The sequence below is a fragment of the Bos indicus x Bos taurus genome, unplaced genomic scaffold (assembly GCF_003369695.1).
Source record: "Bos indicus x Bos taurus breed Angus x Brahman F1 hybrid unplaced genomic scaffold, Bos_hybrid_MaternalHap_v2.0 SuperScaffold_100297, whole genome shotgun sequence".
Taxonomy (NCBI): Eukaryota; Metazoa; Chordata; class Mammalia; order Artiodactyla; family Bovidae; genus Bos; species Bos indicus x Bos taurus.
In genome coordinates, this window is record NW_020867081.1 from 25,250 (window position 1) to 46,078 (window position 20,829).

General features: G+C 45.6%; 3 pseudogenes; 1 reads left to right on the forward strand and 2 right to left on the reverse strand.

Moving 5' to 3' along the window:
• Positions 1–4,663: 4,663 nt before the first annotated feature.
• On the reverse strand, positions 4,664–4,782 carry LOC113888496 (annotated as a pseudogene).
• A 9,647-nt stretch (positions 4,783–14,429) lies between these two features.
• On the reverse strand, positions 14,430–16,489 carry LOC113888494 (annotated as a pseudogene).
• Positions 16,490–19,861: 3,372 nt separating this feature from the next.
• Positions 19,862–19,981, forward strand: LOC113888497 (annotated as a pseudogene).
• The last annotated feature ends 848 nt before the right edge of the window (positions 19,982–20,829 follow it).

Below are 20,829 nucleotides of genomic sequence, written 5' to 3' on the forward strand. Positions count from 1 at the left end.
AGGGTGGATGAGCCAGAGAGAGCGAGCCTGGGGGCTGCCACGTGGGGGTCCCTGCCACCCGGGGTAGGGGGAGGGCGGTCAATGGCACATTTGATGACGTAAACGCGGTCATGGGGACAGATACTCCACGTCGGCAGCTGCCAGTCTCTCCTTAGACCTACGGATTCACAGAGCTCCACATTCACAGATTCCACACAGTCTATTGTTATTCAATTTTACACTTACTTCATTCCCTCAGCTGCCAGCTTTACGAGAAAGAGGTAGGAGATGACAAGACCACCATCAAATGTGAGCCCTTGAGATCAGATGAGATCAGGCGCGTTCAGGGTGGTATGGCCGTAGAAGGAGGCGGCTGCCGCCTGGCACCCTAAGAGCCCTGCGCTGTGCCTCCCTTTCTCTCTGACCTGCGGGTCAGGCCAGCCGGCTGCACCTCACCACCGGGGTGCACGCTGTACTTGAGCCGAACGACCCACGGCCAGACTCGGGCCGGCCAATGCCGCCATGCCCCCGAACACTGCCACCCCGCGGCCAGCAAACGCCTGGCCAGGTTCGGCAGCCCGGAGGGCTTCGGGGACCCCCAGCGGCATGCCGGGCGTGCGTGCGTGCGGGGCCTGGGGGGTGGGCTGAGGGGCGCGGAGGTGTCGGCGCCCTCCACCCCGGGCCTCTCCAGGCCCGGCCGCGCTCGGGGAGCCGGGCCTCCCCGGATCCCGTTCGCTGCCCAGGGCCACGCGGCCCTGAGGTGTCTGGCTTTCAGCCCCGCCGCCGCCCGACCCCCGCGGCCCTCGGGCCTCTGAGCCTCCTGTGGGCCTAGGTGCAGCCCAGCCAGGGCCCTGAGCGCCCATCCTGCCCGACACCTGCCCGGTGCCCAAACCCACCAGGAGCCATGGAGGCGCGGTCCACCCGAGCGCCTCAGCCCCGCCCCTTCGCCCTACTGAGGCCCCCACCTTTCCCCCACGCCGCCGGACAAGCACACAACCTTCCTGCGAGAGCAGACGAGCGACAGGCAGGCACATGGACAGACACACAGACAGTCGACAGCCCGCCGTCGCAACCTCGTCAGCCAGAGCCATAGCACCTGTGAGAGGCCGGGGCCAGAGGAACGGACGGGCCGCCGGGTGTCAGGAGAGACAGAGGCAGAAAGAGATGGAAGTTCAGAGATAGACTCCAGGACTGTGAGAGGGAGATACAGATAGACAGACAGACAGATGCGTGCGCGCGCGCGCACACACACACACACACACACACACGGAGGCAGAGACAGAGGGAGACACAGAGCGAGCGACAGAGAGACAGCAAACAGGAGACAGACAGGGGAGAGAGGATGGCATCGGATCTGAGACAGACACACTGGCACAGCCCGTGACGCACCTCAGAGGAAGGCCACACGGAAGAAGCAGCTTCCCCAAGGGAGGGGGCGTCAGCCTTGGGCCGAGCCTGGCTGGACGCGGTACCCTGGGGCTGGCGGTCACCCGTGGGGACCCCAAGACTTCCTCAAAGCCGAGGTCTCAAAGGTCCCCTTCGGCCTGGCTACCTAAGGCGAGACCCAGCCCCCACCCCCAGGCCAGAGGGTGAGTGTGTGAGAGTGTGTGTGAGTGTGTCGGTGGGTGAGGGTGAGGTCGGGTCGACTTGGGGCCGGGTGGATACCCAGAGTGGAGGGGGGAGGGTGTGGAGGCCGGGGGTTGGGAAGCTTGCGTGTCCTCTTGCTGTCTCTCTCTCCCTCTTTCTCCGTCTCCCTTACCTGTGGTTTCTAGCTCTTGACCTGTCTCGGCGGCAGGGTGTGTGTGTGTGTGTGTGTGTGTGTGTGTGTACCTCCAAACCCAAAGCAACTTTCTATGGAGACATAGTGAAGGGTAAATGCATTCTTACTCATCTGATATATCCTAAAACACTGGACATGTCTGGACTCAAACTTTCAGGGCCGCCTTCCTGCCACCTCTGGCAAGCATTGATGGTGCAACTGTAATCCTCTAAAGGACCAAAAGTCCTGTACAAGTCCAGACATCTGCTCTGTATAGTCTCTTCCTACAGTACAGAAAAGTATAGAACAGAATGACACATTCTTTGTTAATTGTACAGATGAATCAGCTGCTATCTGCTGCCTAGTCAACATGGTCAACATGAGGGAGTCAAGCAAGAGTTCCAAATCTCTTGAATGTGGTCCTTGGAAATACTTCTGTTCTTAGTTGCTCAGTTGTGCCCAACTTTTATGCTACCCATGGACTGTGGCCGGTCAGGCTCCTCTGTCCGTGGCATTTCCCAGTCAAGAATACTGGAGTGGTTTGCCATTTCTTTCTCCAGGGGATCTTCCCGACCCAGGGATCAAACCTGAGTCTCCTGCAGGTGGATGCCTTCCCATCTGAGCCACAATACAACTAATTGCCTAGTCAAAATAAAAAGAAAAGAGCTAGTGTTCTACTAAGTGGAAAGATGATTTAAGAAACGGAAGCTTTCCTTTGTTGGTATATTTGAAACTTTATTTAGTTTTATTTTATTTTTACGATTAAGGCTACTTGAACAAGGCAATGGAGAAACCCCAGAGTTGAAAAGCAATTGACTTTTTAAAAGAAACATGTGGCAGGTGAAACTTTCTTCATTTTTTAGAGTTGGTTCAATGCAAAATCTTTATTCAACAAATATGACTCTTGTGAACTTTATTTCAAATCTCCATGATGAATCGCTAAGGCATCAAGGAAGAAAGGAGTAGAGGTGGAGAAAAAAAGAGCAACCTTTTCCCTTGGCTCCATCTCAACCAACTGCTTAGTTCCTTCATCTCATGGACTATGATCTGGGATAATCTTGTTTGTCTGATTTTTGTTTGGGGACCGTTTCTAGTCACAGGGCTAGAAACAGTGGAGGGGGAAAGCCCTTCTTTCCATTCCACATCAGACCCAGTGGGCAGTCCAGGCCCTGCCCACTGCATTGAGTCTGTAGCAACAGAATCACCAGTGATGCTGGTTAACAATGCATATTGCTGGAATCCGCTCCATTCACTACTGACTCTTTGAGGGGGTGGTCTGGAACCTATACCTGGAAACTTTCTTGATGATTCCAAATCACACCAAAGTCTGAAGACTATGGAAGATCTTCACATTTCTGGAAGAGCCGCACACCTCCAGAAGGAACCACAAGGCTTGCCTGAAATGGTAAAGGTATAAGTATTGGACTGAAAGTTGGAAGGTCTCCACCTTTGCTATGTAAGTAAAATGATCTTTCTTTGAAATGAAAATGGATAATACTAAAAGTTCACATTGTTCTAGAGCATTAAAAAAAACCCTGAATTATAGAAATCTGATGTATGAGTTCCTGGAAAGCAAGAACCTACATTTATTGATATGTCTTCATGCCTTAGATCGTCCCTTGAATATAGTGTGCACATCAACAGAAGAAAGAAAAGAACTGCATCGACAAAGATACAAAGAGATCCAAAGTGCTGAGCCAAGTGAAAAGTTGAGGCTTCGCAGAACTTTTCTGTCTTTCACACACTGAATAAATATTGAGCACCTACTATGAGCTAGTAGGCATGCAATATGTTTCCGGAAATAGAATGCTGAGAGAAGAAGAAACACAGTTCCTTCTTTCACTGAGACTAATCTAATAATAAATAACAGGCAGATACTTTGAGAACTTCTATAGGGGCCTCTTCCCTCACAAAAAACTGGGTGTCAGAGAAGGCTTTTCAGACTAATAATTGAGTTGAGATCCATAGGTTGAACCAACGTAAACCAGGGTTGAGATGCAGGAAGAATTTCAGGCAGGTAAAATAGCATCTTGGAAGGCTACGTGACAAGGGAACCTTAGTACATTCAAGAAATGAAAAATGCCCTATGGGATGGAACCAAAAGAGTGCAGAGGGCATTCCAGTGAAAAGAAATCAGAGAAGAAAGGGGGGACCAAGCAATGAAGGGATTTGGTCATATCTTCACTATGATGGGAAAATACAAGAGCAGTTGGAGCAGGGAGGTGATAGAATTGCATCTGCATTTTAAAAAGGTCATCTTGCTCCACATCACTCATGATTGGACAGACTCAACTCCAAACTACAACGAGGTTCCACTTCACATTAGTCAGAATGGTCCTCATGGAAAAGTCTGTAGATAACAAATGCTGGAGAGGATGTGGAGAAAAGGGAACTCACCTCCACTGTTAGTAGGAATGTGAGTTGGTAGAGCCACTACGGAAAAGAGTATGGAGGTTCCTGAAAGAACTAAAACTAGAAGTACCATATGATTCAGCAGTCCCACTCCCAGGCATATATCCACCAAAAGTATAACTGAACAAGATACATGCACCGTCTGTGCACATATATGTGTGTGTGCCCGCGGGTGCGCGCGAGCTCGGGCGTTCGTCTTCGAGGATGGGGGTGGGGTGGGGGTGGGGCTGGGGGTAGGGCTGGGGCTGAGGCTGGGGCTGGGGCTGGGGCTGGAGCTGGTGCAGCCCCCCGGGATTGCCTGAGGCACGCCAAGGGAGCCCCAGACGGAGACCCGCGGGACGGTCATCTGGTTTCCTGGAAGCCAAATGCGGAGGGGCTCGCAGGCTGCGCGAAGGTAACCCAGGTCTGCAGCGGGAGTCGGTGCCCTGGCCACCCACCCCCAGGAGGGGCTGGGGCTGCGGGAGCCCAAGAGTTGGGACGTGGGGCGGGGGCTAAAGGAGAGGGAAGGCAAAGAGCCTACAGCACCCGGTATGCCCAGGCTGTCTCCCACCCAAGTACTAACCAGGCCCGACCCTGCTTAGCTTCCGAGATCAGACGAGATAGGGCGCGTTCAGGGTGCTATGGCCTTAGAAGGAGGCTGCTGCCGCCCGGCGCCCTAAGAGCCCTGCGCTGCACCTCCCTTTCGCTCTGACCTGCCGGTCAGCCATTCCGTCTACAAGTAATTTTACTCCCTCCACTTTCTCTCCCTGCTTTCTGAGAGTCTCTCTCCTTCCATACTTGATGGTGTAATGAATGGATGCCTTAGATCATTTTCCCTCAACATTTTTTTCTCTTTATTTTTACATTGATTTCTATGAATTCATCTTGAAGTTTATGGATTATTTCTGCTAGCATCTCAAATGTGCTGTTGAACCTATCAATTTTTCATTTCAATTATTTTAGTTTTCAAATCCAGAATTTATGTTAGTTTCCTTTAAAAAAATTAATTTGTAGCTCTTCATTGAGTCTCTCTGTTTGTTGACTTCGTATCATACTGTCATCTAATTCTTCAAACATGGTTCCATTATTTCATTTTGTAGTTATCATTATTTTGATATTTTATCTTTTGACCTTCATACTGAATTTATAAGTGATATACTTATATGAGTTATCAGTGGTATATTATACAAATGCTTTACTCACCACCATTACAACATTAGAGTTTTCTGAGTTTAACTGTATACTTACCTGCCCCATCAGGTTGATAAAGAGTCCAAGCCTAAAGCCCCTTTAAGGAGGAGGCAAGCTTGCTTTCTTTTTCACATTCTTTTGCCTAAGACAAGTAGGCATTGTAGGGAGCAGTATCTCAGGTTCAAGGACATTCCTCTTTTTGAGCTTTGGATGTATGTTATAGGAAAGGGTCTGGGCAAAATGCTCACATCCTTGAGATGTTTTTTGTCTATTCTCAGAGGCTAGTTGAGAAGTATATATGGCCCCAAATTAGTGAGCCCCTTCTGATGTCTGTGTCAGAAGCTTTTTCTGTCACCTTCACTTTAAATAAAATATACACAAAGCTCTGAGTGACTGAGACTGTCTTTGGCCCCAGAGTAATATCTTCTTCTTCAGACACCATGAATCCAGTGGCATCGGTCACCGTTGACTGCTAGGTTATCATCTTGGGGGCTTGTCCAAGATCTTCAAGACAAGGTAAGAACACTCAGAGTTGAGATTCTTTTGCTCTTTTACTGTGGTCTCTACTTTACTACGGAGAAGGCAATGGCACCCCACTCCAGTACTCTTGCCTGGAAAATCCCATGGGCGGAGGAGCCTGGTAGGCTGCAGTCCATGGGGTCGCTAAGAGTTGGACACGACTGAGTGACTTCACTTTCCCTTTTCACATTCCTGCATTGGAGAAGGAAAGGGCAATCCACTACAGTACTCTTGCTTGGAGAATCCCAGGGGCGGGGGAGCCTGGTGGGCTGCCAACTCTGGGGTCTCACAGAGTCGGACATGACTGAAGCAACTTAGCAGCAGCAGCAGCAGCTACTTTACTAAATCAGAAGCATGTGGACTGAACTTCTTTTCCCCAGTCAGCTTTTCCTGGTCCCTCTGACCATTTCATATCTGCTTGGGGAATTAAAGTTATTAACCTTGTGTGCCGGATTGTAGACTTTCAAGGGACTTGCAATCCATGCTATATTGTGCTTTTCTAGCAAGGCCCCCATTCCAAGTTTTACAGGACACTGCAGACAGGAGCACTTTAGGGAGCTAGCTGGAGCTCTAGCTCCAGGGACATCTCTCAGACTGGAAATCACCATCCTGACCCCACAGACACACAGGCAAGTTCTTGTCATGGCTATGCCTCTGGACTATATGGATTGAGGCATTGCTGGTGAGCATGAGATTCCTGAGGACACAGATTGGGACACCCCAGATTTGGGCAGATTGAAAGTGCATTGGGCTTCTTCCCTTCGTAGCTCTAGCTCTTAGCAGAGCAGATGAAGCCCTCCAGTGGCTCTTGTCTCAACTCCTTAGGTATTCTTTTTGTACAGTCTGCTGGACAGGAATAAAAAGGATGATGTTGGCACTCCATGAATATGAAGGATTAGTTTTTCCTCGCAGGCGGGCCCTCCATCGCCTCCTTTGTTATTAAATAGACTCGTGTGGCCACTCTCAGGAGGACGTCTTGGGTTTTCTGTGCATCCCTTTATGACTTGCCACTTACACTGTTATGAGGAATGTGCGCAGGTACACAGAAGTTGGGTGCTTCCCCTAGTGGTCTTGGCTCAGCAAGCATCCGGAAAACTACTCTGTCCCACCCCAGGTGGTGCCGGAATAAAAGGGAAATCAAACCAAGGTTTTAATGGTGAGGACCTGGACATCAATCTGGGATGCCACCAGGTCTAACCCTGGTGCATCTCCACCATACCTGGGTGGTAGAACGAGGGGGGTTGGGAGTAGGACACCTTCACCTGTAAGACACAGGTTAGCTCTGGCCAGGGAAGGAAGCTTAGTTGGAGAATCAGTCTCCAACCCCGTCTAGAGCAGGGGCAGACACCTCTGGTAGAAAAAAGCCATGGCACTGGGCACTGCTTTTTTCTCTCTTACAGATGGGGCCTAACAGTCCAGAACCACGCCCCTTGAATAATATCTTGAAAAACTGGGATAATTTTGATCCTCAAGGCCTAAAAATCCCTTATATATGGGGTTTCTTTAAGAGAAGACCTCACCTGCCCAGAGAGAGAATCCCTGCTGGGACATCTTATCGATCAGTCTACCCCTGTCATCAGAGCCAATTTGAGCACTCTCTGGTTTAAAGCTTAGCTATGAAGCTATGACTACATGAAGGAGAAATGACATTTTGAACCCTGAATGGCCATGTGTATTCTTTAGACTCCAGAGAAAACTAGGTAAAATGGAATCTTTTTGAAATTGCAAAACTGGTTCTTTTTGCACATGTAATTACTAAAAGTTTGACTTGTGAAAATACTCTTTTGGGGAGCTCTGATCCTGCCTGAGAAACAGAAACATGCCTGGGGAAAAACCTGAGTTAACTCTTATCATGTCCTTGAGATACACAGCCCACTCTATCTGGGACTCCAGCCATGAGCTGGAACTCAAGCCAAGAAAATAAAAGGGACAAAGAGACATTTTAAATTTCAGGTCGAAAACTGTGAGGTTTCTGTCTGTCCAGATTTGTGTGTGTGTCGGTGTATGTCTCCATCCTTGGAAAAAATTGCTAAAGGCTAAGTGGTTCAATGAGCTCTAATTAATTGGCCTAAAGAGAAGTCAGTGCTTACAAATCAAACAATTCTAAATTCAAGAAAATTAAAGTAAATGAATTTGAGGCTTGTGTGATCTGGGAAATAATCATTACTGAATTGATACATGATATTGATGTTTGTTTATTGATCTAATTAACAGAGGCATTGTGAAGATACTTTTATAAATGATATAACTTTGGGTGATTTATCCTTACCAATCTACAGAATGATGATGTAAAGTACAAGTCATGGTTTCTGAAGAAAAGTAAGATGTGTGTTTTTAATAAAAAGTAATAAGGAATGGAATTCCATTCTATTAAGGAAAAGCAAAGTAAGTCTAAACGTACAGGTGGCTGTCCTCTAAATGGACAAATGAAGTGATGAATACAGAAAGTGTAAACAGGTGTGTTGCAAGTGAAAGAAGAGTTTTGTGCATGCTACAAGTTTGTTAAGACATTAAACTGCCTTTGAAGTCTTATTGTTACTATGACTAAGTGAATAACTATTGTTTCACAGTGAATATAAGCTGTTACCAAACTGGAATTTGGTTTTCTCTCACTGATTAAAAGAACAAAGTTTTCTTGGAATATGGCTTTTGAGAACAGACTACAGCACATATGAACAAAGCTCATTCTGCTTCTACAAAAGTTAACACGTCTTCAGGGAATTTAAAATGGATTAAAAATGGCCATAAACCAAAGAGTTGGGGCTATGAGAGGTCCAAGATGGCCACTTGGCTTTTCCTGGCTCCCTGACAAGCCTCATTTTTATTTGATAATGCCTTTCCTGGCTTCAGGATTAATATCTCAGAATAGAAAAAAATGGTTAAAAGGTGCTTTCCACAATCTCCAGTGATCAGGGCACCCACTTTGCTGGACAGGTCATACAGACGTTCACAAAAACTTCATGAGTCTCTTCGAGACTATTGCTTTCACTGATGTCCTTGGTCATTGGGCAAGGACAGCAGAACAAAGGGATCAATTGCATGGGATGGAGTAGACTGCTAAATATGACCACAATTTTCACGACTTTTTGTCTGACATATTGTTGACTTTCACTCTGTGTTTTCAGATATAAAGAAGCACTTCTCCTCGAGTTACTGATCGTTTAAAACAATCTAGTGATTTACTCCTATGGGTAAAAGTATACCTTTTTTCTCTCTGCCTCATCCCTCCAGAAACTGGAGACACTTGGGTTCTGAACAGTCTTATCAGGTAAATAAAAAGACTGTCTCCCGACATATACAGAAATCTCAACGTATACTGGGGAGCTCTAAAAGAAAAATCCACCTAACTGATGTCAGGCCTATGGCATCTATTATGTTTCACTGAATATTAAGTTCCAGTTTTTTTAATTAAGGTCTATATTTACTAAGACTCACTCCTTAGATAGTTCCTTGTGGTTATGTTACATTGCTAAGAGGTTGAATTAAGTTGTTAAAAAGGACATTCTGAGTTTGTTTCTAAAGTTTATCTCAATAACCAGTCTTTGAATAAAGATCAGATGCTCAGGATCTACAAGCAGGATATCAACAGCAAGCTATAGTCATTTAGCAAACTAAGTCAGATGACATGGAGATGTCACTGGGCTACACCTAATAGAAGTTCTTGACTTAACTTCTTACTTATGATTCTACTACTACTGCTATTGTTTTCGATATTGCCTGTTTCAAGAAGTGTTGTTCCTTACATTCTCAAGTGTGTGACTGAGCCACTAAGTGAGTCACTGTATGACTTAGCTGTAAAAAGAAGAGAAGTGAAAAGCAAAGGAGATAAGGAAAGATATAAGCATCTGAATGCAGAGTTCCAAAGAACAGCAAGGAGAGATAAGCAAGTCTTCCTCAGTGATCAATGCAAAGAAATAGAGGAAAACAACAGAATGGGAAAGACTAGAGATCTCTTCAAGAAAATTAGAGATACCAAGGGGACATTTCATGCAAAGATGGGCTCGAAAAAGGACAGAAATGGTATGGACCTAACAGAAGCAGAAGATATTAAGAAGAGGTGGCAAGAATACACAGAAGAACTGTACAGAAAAGATCTTCACAACCCAGATAATCACGACGGTGTGATCACTGACCTAGAGCCAGACATCCTGGAATGTGAAGTCAAGTGGGCCTTAGAAAGCATCACTACAAACAAAGCTAGTGGAGGTGATGGAATTCCAGAGGAGCTATTTCAAATCCTGAAAGATGATGCTGTGAAAGTGCTGCACTCAATATGCCAGCAAATTTAGAAAACTCAGCAGTGGCCACAGGACTGGAAAAGGTCAGTTTTCATTCCAATCCCAAAGAAAGCAATGCCAAAGAATGCTCAAACTACCGCACAATTGCACTCATCTCACATGCTAGTAAAGTAATGCTCAAAATTCTCCAAGCCAGGCTTCAGTAATACATGAACCATGAACTTCCAGATGTTCAAGCTGGTTTTAGAAAAGGCAGAGGAACCAGAGATCAAATTGCCAACATCTGCTGGATCATGGAAAAAGCAAGAGAGTTCCAGAAAAAACATCTATTTCTGCTTTATTGACTATGCCAAAGCCTTTGACTGCATGGATCACAATAAACTGTATTAAATTCTGAAAGAGATGGGAATACCAGAACACCTGACCTGCCTCTTGAGAAATCTGTATGCAGGTCAGGAAGCAACAGTTAGAACTGGACATGGAAAAACAGACTGGTTCCAAATAGGAAAAGGAGTACGTCAAGGCTGTATATTGTCACCCTGCTTATTTAATTTCTATGCAGAGTACATCATGAGAAACGTTGGACTGGAAGAAACACAAGCTGGAATCAAGACTGCCAGGAGAAATATCAATAACCTCAGATATGCAGATGACACCACCCTTATGGCAGAAAGTGAAGAGGAACTCAAAAGCCTCTTGATGAAAGTGAAAGTGGAGAGTGAAAAAGTTGGCTTAAAGCTCGACATGCAGAAAACGAAGATCACGGCATCTGGTCCCATCACTTCATGGGAAATAGATGGGGAAATAGTGGAAACAGTATCAGACTTTATTTTTTGGAGCTCCAAAATCACTGCAGATGGTGACTGCAGCCATGAACTTAAAAGACGCTTACTCCTTGGAAGAAAAGTTATGAACAACCTAGACAGCATATTCAAAAGCAGAGACATTACTTTGCCAACAAAGGTCCGTCTAGTCAAGGCTATGGTTTTTCCTGTAGTCATGTATGGATGTGAGAGTTGGGCTGTGAAAAAGGCTGAGCGCCGAAGAATTGATGCTTTTGAACTGTGGTGTTGAAGAAGACTCTTGAGAGTCCCTTGGACTGCAAGGAGATCCAACCAGTCCATTCTGAAGGAGATCAGCCCTGGGGTTTCTTTGGAAGGAATGATGCTAAAGCTGAAACTCCAGTCCTTTGGCCATCTCATGCAAAGAGTTGACTCTTTGGAAAAGACTCTGATGCTGGGAGGGACTGGGGGCAAGAGGAGAAGGGGACGACAGAGGATGAGATGGCTGGATGGCATCACTGACTCGATGCACATGAGTCTGAGTGAAGTCCAGGAGTTGGTGATGGACAGGGAGGCCTGGCATGCTGCGATTCATGGGGTCACCAAGAGTCGGACACGACTGAGCGACTGAACTGAACTGAACCGACATAACATAAGAAATCCCCACGTAATAGGAATTAAAATCAGTATATGAGTTTTCTCATACAGTGTGATTTACTAGCAAAAAGCAACCACCACCCCACAACCTGAACTGCTCATGAAACCAGACTGAATGAGGCAGGCAGAATAATGTCTTATTTTAAGCCTCATTCCGAGAGAGAGAGATTTGTATGAATGATGTCTCTGTGAAATGAAGCAATATATTCTGGCCTCTTTATTTCCTAGTACTTGTATTTATTAACAAGAGAGGTAAGAATGGCATATATTGTAAGCAGCTTTTTCAAAAATTCCTCACCCAAAATATCTGATATTAAACTCTGTAGTTCATGGCTGAAGGTCATGGATTATGGTTTATGCTTAATTTACACATGAAGGCAGAGCTGAGGTCTCTATGGAAGGCTATTGTACACTATAAGCAAACACAGAGATGGGGATATTGAAAAATATCAGTTATTACCAGATATTTGCAACTATCTGGGAAGATGAATGGATGATCTTTATGAAAATGTAACTCCAAACAACTGATCCACTTGAGGAGATAATTCAATTGGGAAAATAAGTAAGATTTGGTTAATTTACATTATTTACTACATATTCATTCGGTTACTTTGATAACTTCTGCCTCCTTAAGATTATTATTTACAATTCTGAGACACCATTCTTTTTTGACATTTAAATATGAAGCAAAATATGAAAATAATATTAGCAAATTATCTTGCAAGTACAAAAATAAGACACATACACATTCAGTTCAGTTCAGTCCCTCAGTCGTGTCTGACTCTTTGAGACCCCATGTACTGCAGCAAACCAGGCCTCCCTGTCCATCACCAACTCCCGGAGTCCACCCAAACCCATGTCCATTGAGTCAGTGATGCCATCCAGCCATCTCATCCTCTGTTGTCCCCTTCTCCTCCTCCCCTCAACCTTTCCAAGCATCAGGGTCTTTTCAAATGCATCAGCTCTTCTCATCAGGTGGCCAAAGTGTTGGAGTTTTAGCTTCAACATCAGTCCTTCCAATGAACACCCAGGACTGATCTCCTTTAGGATGGACTGGTTGGATCTCCTTGCAGTCCAAGGGACTCTCAAGAGTCTTCTCCAACACCACAGTTCAAATGCATCAATTCTTTGGCCCTCAGCTTTCTTTAGAGTCCAACTCTCACATCCATACATGACTGCTGGAAAAACTATAGCTTTGACTAGACAGATCTTTGTTGCTAGTAAAGTAATGCTCAAAATTCTCCAAGCCAGGCTTCAGCAATACGTGCACCATGAACTTCCAGATGTTCAAGCTGGTTTTAGAAAAGGCAGAGGAACCAGAAATCAAATTGCCAACATCTGCTGGATCATCGAAAAAGCAAGAGAGTTCCAGAAAAACTTCTATTTCTGCTTTCTTGACTATGCCATAGCCTTTGACTGTGTGGATCACAATAAACTGTGGAAAATTCTGAAGGAGACACACACATAATATAGCCAAATATTAATATGGCCTATCTTTGTGTGGAGAATAGTTAACAACATTTTTATGACATATTAATAATATGATTCTTTAAAATTAATAATCTGTCCTATTAATTCTAAAAAATATTACATTATTTGAGAGAGAAACATTAGAAAATATCCTATTACCTAAAATAAATCTATAGTATTAAATATAGTTTAACTCATTATATAGAATACAAATCTATACTATTAATAGTTACATTTTATATCCAAAACTATGCACATTTTCATAAGAAAATGCAGCAATCTTAAAAATGTATTTCAAACAAAATGTATACTTTGCACTAGAAAATCATGAAAATCCTATAGGTATGGATGTATACACATTAGACTTCCCTGGTAGCTCACCTGGTAAAGAATCCACCTGCAATGCAGGAGACCTCTGGTTGATTCCTGGGTCAGGAAAATCCCCTGGAGAAGAGATAGGCTACCCACTCCAGTATTCTTGGGCTTCCCTGATGGCTCAGTTGGTAAAGAGTCTGCCTGCAGTATGGGAGACCTGGGTTCAGTCCCTGGCTTGGGAAGATTCCCCTGGAGGAGAACATGGCAACCCACTCTGATATTTGTGCCTGGAGAATCCCCATGGACAGAGAAGCCTGGTGGGCTACAGTCCATGTGGCCACAGAGTCAGAAACACCTAAGCACAGCAGCAGAATATATATATATATATATTCCCATCACTGAGTCTGATCTATATTTTGTCAAATATTATTTTAGGATTATTCTACACTTGGATTTAGATAGTAAGTGAAAGTCTTTTACTTTGAGATAAATCATCTATTTTGAGGAACTAAAGGATTTATATTTTCTTCTTTTTTTGTAGCAAAGTCAGTTGTAGTTTATTTATTCCTTGATTATGTATACTTAATGTCAAACCCAGTTAAAATAGCAAGAGTTTGTGTGTGTGTGTGTGTGTGTGTGTATATATATATATATATATATATATATATATATAAACACATATATTTTCCCCAATACTTACAATGTTACTTCACAAACAGATCACACAGTGACTTGCTTTTCAGACTGTAAGACTTGCCATGTAGACTATTAGGCTGGACTTTACACTATGTTGTATTTAGATCTATATATTCTTTTCACTTAAGTAAAATAATCGCAGTTCACAAATACACAAAAAAAATCTCTAGGTACTTGATTAAAAGAAATCTAGAGTTATAGGATACAAGGCTAGGTATATAGTTCTGAAAGGAGTTTGCAGTATGTGATTGTTCTTATTTTCCTATAACTGCCTTTTTGTTTTTGTTTAGTCACTGAATCATGTCCAGCTGTTTTGCATCCCCATGTGCTGTATTCCACCAGATTCCTCTCTCCATGGGATTTCCCAGGCAAAAACACTGGAGTGGGTAGCCATTTCCTTCTCCAGAGGATCTTCCTGGCCCAAGGATTGAACCTGTGTCTCCTGCATTAGCAGGTGGATTCTTTAACTGTCTTTTACCTTTTAACATATTATTACCTTTTATACCTTGAGGCCAAGTATTTTGAGAGCTAGGTCTCCCCCAGGTTTAGCCTTCAATACAGGCAGGATCACTCTCCCTCCAGATTTTTCAGTGTGTTTTTACTCTGTAAAAAGTTTTCTTTTCTTTTCTTTTTTTTTAAACAAAGGGGATTATTAGTGAAAAGTGAAATCAAGGAAAACACATTGAGAGGAAAATAAAGAAGGAACCACTGAAGGCAAGCTGTTGTTGGAGGCTTGGCTTTTACACATTCTGACTGATTTTCCCATTAGCAGGAGAGAATCAGCAACAGAGGGAGTGATGAGAAGACAGTCACTGGCGTCAGATGAATGACCTTCAGATCATTAAGCTCCCTTCCCAGAACCTTTTATTGCACCAAACTCTTCTTATGGAATTTTTCATCTCCATGTTTCTAAGTGTGTAGATAAGCGGGTTGAGCATGGGGACAATAATTGTGTAGAAGAGCGTAAACACTTTATCTTCTGGTAATGTTGTGGCAGGTCTAATGTAAACAAAGATGACAGGTGTGAAAAAGAGGATCACGGACTGTGATGTGGGAACTACAGGTGGAAAGTGCTTTATGGTGGCTTTCTGCAGAATATGTGCACACATTATACAGAATCAAAGTGTAGGAGGCCATCAAAACCACAAAGAGCACCAGTCCCATCAAGCCAGAATTGGCAATGACAAAAAAGCCAATTTTGTGAGTATCAGTGCAGGCTAGTTTCAACAATAGATATGCATCACGGAAATAGTGATCTATTTCACTGGGGCCACAGAAAGGTCAAACAATCGCAAGAAGAAAGAGACCAAGAGAATGAAGAAGTCCCCCTGCACACGACGCTATGAGAATTGAGTGACGTTTTTGCCTGTTCATGGTGATGGCGTCGTGGAGAGGTTTGCTGACGGCCACATAGCAGTCACAGGCCATCCCTGTGAGGATGAAGACCTCAATCCCCCCCTCAAAGAAGTGGGTGGTGAAAAGCTGTGTCATGCAGTTTTTATAGGAAATGGCCTTTTTCTCCATCAGTAAGTCAGTCATGAGTTTGGGTGTCACAGTGGAGGTGTAGAAGAGGTCTGAGAGTGCAAGGCAGTTAAGGAAGAAGTACATGGGCTGGGTGATTAGCTGACTGCATGTAATAGAAATCACAATGATCAAATTCCCCAACCAAATAGCCAGGTAACAGAATAAGAAAAATAAAAAGCAGAGGATCTGGACTTTCTTGTCCATAGAAAGTTCTAAGAGGATAAATTCAGTAACATTATTTCTATCTTCCATGATCTGATGTTCAAGAAAGTGATCTGAAATGACAAAACCAATGAAACGAATCATTGATGAGAAAATGGAAACCTAATATCTACTTTAAATGGCACCAATGCCTTTTAAAGACAAGTTATTTTGAGACCCACTGAAATCATTTTCATTTAATACGAGTCTTTGACTATCTAGTACTAATATTCTTCTATGAGCTAAGAATACAGTGATAAATTAGACAAAGTTCCAGTTTTTATATAATTTAAATTATTTTGTGAGGAAGCAAGGAATTATATTTATCAAGAATTTTAAAAAAAGAGATAATCTTAATAGTGTTAAGTAGGGTGACATATAATGTGCCAATTTAGGATGTAAAATAGAGGTAACTATAGAATTTGCTTGATTAAGTGGTTTCTAATGAAATCACAAAATTGGTGTAGGGTGTGTGGGTGGGTTTTGCAGTGCTGGCACAGAGTCAATGTTAAATAAATATCAATTAAATAAAAATCTGGAAAGTGAACAATGTGCTATAATTTTGAAGGAATAATACAATAAATAATCATCCTTTAGTCAGGTAATTCATGATAAAACTGAAGAACAAATCATTTTTATGAGTGGACTCATAATCCTTTTTGACTTTTAAGTTAGTTAAGTTGCTCAGTAGTATCTGATTCTTTGCGACCCCGTGGACTGTAGACCACCAGGCTCCTCCATCCATGGGATTCTCCGGGCAAGAATACTGGAGTGGGTTGCCATTTCCTTCTCCAGGGGATCTTTCTGACTCAGGGATCAAACCCAGGTCTTCTGCATTGCAGGCAGATGCGTTAACCTCTGAGCCACCAGGGAAGCCCTTTTGACTTTTAAGAGGAAATAATTCCTTCATGTGAAATACTCCATGAAACTTTCATATTTCTTAAACAATATTTGAAGCATCTCTAGGTTAATATATTGACAACTATGCTTTTCCTGTTTGTCTATATTTCTCTTGCAAGATTATTTCCTCTTTCAAAATAAATTAACATTCAGAAGTTATTTGAGTTCCATCTTATCAGACTGTAATTATAGTTGCCTAGTTTGGAAATAATATACTGAGAAATGGGCTCCACTAATTCCAAATTAGTTCCCCTAAACACAATGCAATAAACAAGATGGAGCACTTCTTCCCGTAATTTCTTAGAGAATTCACCCACACAGTCTGCATGTGGAGTAGAGTTCCCTTTGGTCCACATCTTCTCTAGCATTTGTTATTGATAGACTTTGCAATGAGGACCATTCGGATTCGAGGAAGTGGTCCCTCCTTGTAATTTGCAGTTGAGTCGCTCCAATCATTAGTGTTATGGAGCAAGATGAACTTTTGGAAATGCAGATGTAATTCTATCACCTCCCTGCCACAACTGCTCTTGGATTTTCCTATCATATTGAATATATGATCACATCCCTTCATTGCTTGTCCCGAAGTTTGTCTCTGATGTCTTTTCACTGGAATGCCCTCTGCACTCTTGGCTTCCATCCCATAGGGCATTTTTCATTTCTAGAATGTCCTAAGTTTCCCTGGTCACATAGCCTTCCAAGATGCTATTTTCCCTGCGTGAAATTCTTCCTGCATCTTAACCCTGGTTTACGTAGGTTCAACCTATGGATCACAAATGAATTGTTACTCTGAAAAGCCTTTGCTGACACCCAGGTTTTGGTGAGGGAACAGGTCCCACAATAAGTTTTCAAAGGATCTGGCTGTGATGTATCATTAAATTCCTCTCAGTGAAAGCAGGAACTCTGTGTCTTCTTCTCTCCGCATTCTATTTCCAGAAATTTATTACACGCCTCTTAGCTCATCGTAGGTGCTCAGTATTTACTTAGTGTGTGAAAGACAGAAAAGCTCTTGGAGGCCTGAAGGTGTCACTTGGCTCGGCACTTTTGATCTCTTTGTATATTTGGCGATTGAATTCTTTCTTTCCTGGGTTGATGTGTACACTATACTCAAGGCAAAATATAAGGCATTAAGACATATCCATACATAGAGGTTCTTGCTTTCAAGGAACTCGTACAGCACATTTCTACAAGTTAGGGCTTTTCAAATGCTCTAGAAGAATGTGAACGTTCAGTATGCTCCATTTTCATTTCAAAGAAAGATCGTTTGACTTCCATAGCAAAGGTGGAGACCTTCCAACGTTGAGTCCAAGACTTATACCTTGACCATTTCAGGCAAGTCTTGTGGTTCCTTCTGGAGGTGTGTGGCTCTTGCAGAAATGTGAAGATCTTCCATCGTCCTCAGACTTTGGTGTCATTTGCAATCATCCAGAAAGCTTCCAGGTCTAGGTTCCAGACCACCACCACACACAGTCAGTAGCCAACGGAGTGGATTCCAGGAATACCGTTGTTAACCCGCATTACCGTTGATATTGTTGCTGCACACTCAATGCAGTGGGCAGGGCCTGGATTGTCCACTGGGTCTCATGTGGAATGGAAAGAAGGGCTTCCCACCCCCCACACCCCCACACACCACCCGCTGTTCACAGCCTTGTGACTAGAAACGGTCCCCAAAACAAGAATCAGACAAACCAGAGAAGCCCAGATGGTAGTCCTTGAGATGAAGGAACTAAGCAGCTGGTTGAGATGGCACCAAGGGGAAAGGTTGCTCTTTTTGTCTGCCACTCTACTCCTTTCTTCCTGGACGCCTTAGGGGTTCGTCATGGAGATTTGAAATAAACTGCACAAAAGTCATATGTGTTGAATCAAGATTTTGCATTTAACCATCTCTCAAAAAGGAAGAGAGCTTCACCTGCACATGTTTCTTTCAAAAACGTCAACTGCTTTTCAATTCTGGGGTTTCTCTCTTGCCTTGTTCAAGTAGCCTTAATAGTAAAAATCAACGAAAACTACATAAAGATTCACAGATACCAACAAAGGACAGCTTCTGTTTCTGAAATCATCTTTCCATTTAGTAGAACACGAGCTCTATTCTTTGTATTTTGCCTAGGGAATTAGCAATGTCCTGGTTCAGATGGCAAGGCATCCGCCCGCAGGAGACTGGGGTTTGATCCCTGGGTCGGGAAGATCCCGCCGGAGAAGGAAATGGCAACCCACTCCAGTATCCTCGCCTGGGAAATGCCACGGACAGAGGAGCCTGATGGGCCGCAGTCCATGGGTCGTATCAAAGTTGGGCTCAACCCAGCAACTACGAACAGAAGTATTTCCAAAGACCACACTCAAGTGTGTGTGTGTGTGTGTGTGTGTGTGTGTGTGTGTGTGTGTGTATCTCCTCTTGCCGTCTTGGAGTCTGTCTCGGAATCTTCATGTATTTCTGCCTCTGTATCTCCTGACAGCCAGCCGCCGGCCCGTTCGTCTGGCCCCGGCCTCTCCCAGGCGCTCTGGCTCTGGCTGAGGAGCTTGCGCAGGCCAGCTGTCTCCCTTGGCGTGGGTGCGTGCGAGTGTCTGTGTGTCTGTCTGTGTGCCTGCCTGTGGCTCGTCTGCTCTCTCAGGAAGGTCGAGGGCTTGGCGTGGGGGCAAAGGGGGGCCTCGGTAGTGCGAAGGGGAGGGGCTGAGGCGCTCCGGTCGACCGCGCCTCCCTGGCTTCTGGTGGGTTTGGGCACCGGACAGGTGCCGGGCAAGTTGGGCGCTCAAGTTTCGCTGCGCCTAGGCCCGCAGGAGGTTCAGAGGCCCCTGGGCCGCGGGGGTTGGGAGGCGGCGGGCGCCGAAGACCGACACCTCCGGGGCCGCGCGGGCCTGAGCAGCGAATGGGATCGGGGGGAGGCCCCGCTCAGCGAGCGCGGCCGGGTCTGGAGTGGCCGCGGGTGGGAGGGCGCCGAGACCTCCGCACCCCTCAGCCCAGCCCCCAGGCCCCGCGCGCACGCACGCACGCACGCCCTCCCGGTCAATGGGGGGTCCTGGAAGCCCCTCGGGCCCCCGGGCCCGGCCAGGCGCTTGCTGCTCTGGTGTTGGCGGTGTTCGGGGGGCGGGCCGGCGTCAGCAGGCTGGAGTCCGGTCGCGGGTCGTGCGGCTCAAGTACAGCACGCCCCGCGACGAGAGGTGCGGCCCGTTGGCCCGACCTGCAGGGCAGAGCGAAAGGGAGGCGAAGCGCAAGGCTCTTAGGGCGCCCCGAGCCAACCGCCTCCGGCTCCGGCCCTATCAGCCTGAAGGCGCCCGATCTCGTCTGATCTCGGAAGCTAAGCAGGGTCGGGCCTGGTTAGGATCTTGGATGGGAGACCACCTGGGAATCCCGGGTGCTCGAGGCTTTTTGCCTACCAGAAGAGGTCCTTTAGCCCCCGCCGCGCGTCCCGATTCTTGGATCCCCCCCGCAGCCCCAGCCCCTCCCGGGCCGCGGGGAGCGGCTGGCCGGGGCCCCGACTCCCGCTGCAGACCTGGGTTGCCTCCGCGCGGCCCGCGAGCCCCTCCGCATTCGCATTCGGCTTCCAGGACACCCGACGACCGGCAGTCCCGTCTCCATCTGGGGCTCCTTTGGCTTGCCTCAGGCAATCCCGGGGCTTGCACGGACTCCAGCCAGAGCCCCAGCCCCCGCCCCACCCCCTGCCTCGCAGGCCATCGCGCATGCGCATGTGCGCACGCACGCACAGATAGATGTGCCCAAACGGGGCATCTATCTTGTTCACTTATACCGTGGGTGGATCTATGCCTGGGAGTCGGACTGCTGAACCATAGGCTACTTCCACTTTTAGTTCCTTCGGGAACCTCCATATCTTTTCCATACCGGCTCTACCCACGCCCATTCCTACTCACCGTGGAGGAGAGTTCCCTTTGCTCCACATCTTCTCCAGCACTGGTTATTGACAGACATCGCAGTGAGGCCCAATCGGACTCATGTGAAGTGGTCCCTCCTTGGAGTTTGGAGTTGAGCCTCTCCAATCATTAGTGATGTGGAGCAAGATGACCTTTTGGAAATGCAGATGCAATGCTGTCACCTCCCTGCTCCAACGGCTCTCGTATTTTCCCAGCATATTGAAGATACGACCACTTCCCTTCAGGCTTGCTCCTCACGTTCTTCTCTGATGTCTTTTGCCTGGAATGCCCTCTGCACTCTTTGGCTTCCATCCCATAGGGCATTTTTCGTTTCTTGAATGTCCTA